This window comes from Gallinula chloropus (genome assembly GCF_964237585.1).
Source record: "Gallinula chloropus genome assembly, chromosome: 7".
Taxonomy (NCBI): domain Eukaryota; kingdom Metazoa; phylum Chordata; class Aves; order Gruiformes; family Rallidae; genus Gallinula; species Gallinula chloropus.
The window spans coordinates 21,982,928-21,986,811 of NC_140092.1; positions in this window are offsets into that span (position 1 = coordinate 21,982,928).

The following is a 3,884-nucleotide window of genomic DNA, read 5'->3' on the forward strand; positions in this document are numbered from 1 at the left end:
CCGATGTTTAGTGTCTGGGTCTTGCAGCGAGCTGTAGCTGCTGCTTGCAAAAGCCATCTCAGCAGCACAGCTACACAAAACTGCAACAGGCACCAAGGCCAGGGAAAGGAGGAGAGGAGGAAGAATAAGGCACTCTGGGTGTTGTAGAGAGAGTCCCCATGGGGCACCAGGCTGGAGCAGTCAGGGCCCGAAGGTCAGCACCCCATGGAAGGAGCCGTGCTGAGGCATTGGGTGAGGAGATGCCTCCCCGATAGGGAGGACTAACGCTGCAGGTGGTCATGGAGGACTGTCTGCCATGGGTGGGACCCCACGGTGCAGCAGGGAAAGTGTTTGTGTGTGGGGAATCACCCGCCAGCTGAGACGGAAGACAACGCAGGAGGAACGGACTGAAAACCCCCCATTCCCCATTCCCTGCCCCTCCCTGCGCTGCGTTGCGGGGGGATGAAGGGAGTGAATTTGTGGTTAAAGTCAAGTGTGTGAAGAGGCGAGGGGTGGGGGGAAGTAGAAGTGTTAAGATCTGGGGAAGGAAAGCAGCTTGTGAGGAGTCGACCGGAACCCCACTGCCCATTCCCTGCCCCTCCCCGTGCCTTGTTGGGGGGAGGAAGGGAGTAAAATCGTGATGAAATTTAAGTCTGCTAAGAAGGCAGGGGTGGGAGGAAGGTGCTTTAAGACCTGGCTTTGCTTTTCATTACCTGACTGTGGTTCACTGGGTGTGTAGTTGTAGTAGTAATAAATTACTTTTCTTTCTTTTATCCTGTGCTGAGTCTGTTTTGCCCATCGCACTAATTGGAGAGTGATCCCTCTGTCCTTATGTCAAGTCGTGCCTCACCAATCTGGTGACCTTCTATGATGGAGTGACAGCATGGGTAGATAAAGGGAAGGCGACCAATGTCATCTACCTGGATTTGTGCAAGGCCTTTGACACAGTCCCCCACCACATCCTTATCTCTAAATTGGAGAGATGTGGATTTGATGGGTGGACCATCCAGTGGATAAGAAACTGGTTAACAGACCGTAGCCAAAGGGTGGTGGTCAATGGGTCTATGTCCAGGTGGAGGCCGGTGACAAGCGGTGTCTCCGAGGGGTCTGTCTTGGGACTGGTGCTCTTTACCATCTTTATCAATGACATCAATGATGGAATTGAGTGCACCCTCAGCAAGTTTGCAGATGACACCAATCTGAGTGGTGTGGTCGACACCCCAGAAGGAAAGGAAGCCATCCGGAGGGATCTTGACAGGCTGGAAAGATGGGCCCGGGGGAACCTAATGAGGTTCAACACTGCCAAGTGTCAGGTGTTGCACTTGGGCCAGAAGAATCCCAGACACAGATACAGACTGGGAGAAGAGCTTCTTGAGAGTAGCCCTGCTGAGAAGGACTTGGGGATTGTGGTGGATGAGAAACTTAACATGAGCCAGCAGTGTGCTCTTGCAGCTCACAAGGCCAATGGTATCTTGGGCTCCATCAGAAGAGGGGTGGCAGCAGGGACAGGGAGGTGATTGTCCCTCTCTACTCTGCCCTCGTGAGAGTACTGTGGAGTACCCCTCTGGAGTACTGTGTCCAGATCTGGGGCCCCAAATACAAGAAGGATGTGGAACTGTTGGAGAGGGTTCAGAGGAGGGCCACAAGGATGATTAGAGGGCTGGAGCACCTGCCCTACAAAGAGAGGCTGAGGCAGCTGGGCTGGTTCAGCCTGGAGAAGAGAAGGCTGTGGGGGGACCTCATTGCAGCCTTCCCATCCCTGAAGGGAGCTTATAAGCAGGAGGGGATTCAACTTTTTAAAAGAGCAGATAATGGCAGGACAAGGGGGAATGGACTAAAGCTAAAGGAGGGAAGGTTTAGATTAGATATTAGGGGGAAGTTCTTTGCAGAGAGAGTGGTGAGGTGCTGGAACAGGCTGCCCAGAGAAGTGGTGGATGCCCCGTCCCTGGAGGTGTTCAAGGCCAGGTTGGCTGGGGCCCTGGGCAGCCTTGTGTAGCTCCAGGCCTGGAGTTTGGTGTCCCTGCCTGTGGCAGGGGGTTGGAGCTCTATGATCCTTGGGGTCTCTTCCAACCCAGACCAGTCTGGGATTCTGTGATTCTATGGTTCTAAGTCCAAAGACTCCCAATATCTATTTTCTATCCTTTTTGGCTGAAAAGGGGAGAGAGCGAGCGGCTTACTGGGCATTTGGCCTCTAGCCAGGGCCAAACCACCACAGTCCATGCACAGCTTCCTACATCATCTCACTCCGTTCTCTGGGGGCACAAAGCTGCTGCTTGCAGTTTCTTCTCCTCACTGTGATACCCAGAGGTGCTGTGACCAACACTGATGGGCTCGGCCTTGGGCAGCAGCGACTCCGGCCTTGAATTGGCCGATGTTTACACTCTGGGACCTGCAGAGAGCTTCTGGCTGCTTCTTGCAGGCACCATCTCTGCAGCTGCCCCCTTCTCTCCCAGCACCCAGCTACACAAAACTGCAACATTAGACCCCTCGCCTCTGCGAATAACAGGGGTGAGACTCCAGTCTCTGTTCCCAGCCCCAGGACTGGCCCCACGAGCCGGGTTTCAAGCCCCTGACACGCCACACTTGGGCTCCTGTCTGAGCCAGCACACCTAGGGTCAGGCTCTGCCTCTCATGGGGGTGACCCGAAACCATGAGCCTGATCCCAGCCCCACCCCATGCAGCCACTGCACCCAGTCCAACTCCACAAAGCGCGGTCTGGGCTCCTCCTTAGCCCTAAACCTGACCCAGGACTCCTGGGCCAGGCCTAAGGCAGAGTGGGAGCTGGGCCCGAAGGCCTCCGCAGATGCTCTCAAGGCCCCAGCAGCCTGGAGGTCGCTCCCTGCCACCATCATCATCATTGTGGTCATTGTGGTGACACCACGTTGGTCCTTGTCCTCCCCTCCTGACTCCGGGCCAGAGCTCGGTGTGGCGGGTTTCTCCCAAAGACCCCCTCCCCGAGAGCAAAGCTTCTTCCCTCCTCCCTGAGAGCGCAGCTCAGCGCAGCCCAGGCCCCTCAGCCCCAGCTCAGACACAGTGATAGGGGAGCCATGTTGTGTTTATTGGCAGGCTGTGCTGTCCTGGGGCAGGCGGCCCCCGCTTCCTGGGGACCACGTGCCGCCTCCACTGCGCAGGTGCCTCGACGGCTGGAAGGGTCCTGCGCGGGAGGGTGCAGACGGTGCGCTTACAGTGACCTCCTCCTCCTGCGCCGCCTCATCCTCCTCCTGGGGGCACGGCGGCGTAGGGCGGAGCGGTGCCCTGGGGAGAAAGGGAGCCTGTGAGTCCCCTGCCCCGCTCCCTGCTGCCCGGCCGCCCTTCGGCCGCCCACCGCCCGCAGCCCAGGGACGTCCCACGGCGCCTGGGGACGGGCCCCTCTTTCCGTCCCCTACCTGTGCGTCTAGGCCTGCGGCTCTGCCTCCGCCTTCTCCGGGTACTCCTGCGCCTGGAGCGGGGTCTCCGCTGGCGGCTGGGGCTGCTCCGGCTGCGGTGGCGTCTGGCCATGGCTCCTGCTGATAGTCAGCTTCTGCCAGGCCCACGGCCGCGACGCCCCAATTTATAGTGGGGGTGAGTGTGACACGTGATGACATCATAGTCTTGAGGGGTGACGCTGCAAGGGGGCAGCCAACCATGTGCCGCCACGTGGGAAATGTCAGCGTTGCCCAGGAGACCAAGAGGAGCTGTCCCCAGCCCCCAAGTTGCCCCCAGCCCTAAACCAGCAAGGTAAATATTGAAACCCCAAGATTTAAACTGCCCCAGTGGAATATTTAGTGGAATATTCCACTACAACTACACCCCAGTGACAGCAGAGTCAGGTAATGAGAAGTGTGCCACCCATGAGAGAGTCGTATCCACGAGCTTCCCCTGCGTGAGTCCTCTCTATCGGGGAGCCATCTCCTGTGGTGGTTTTA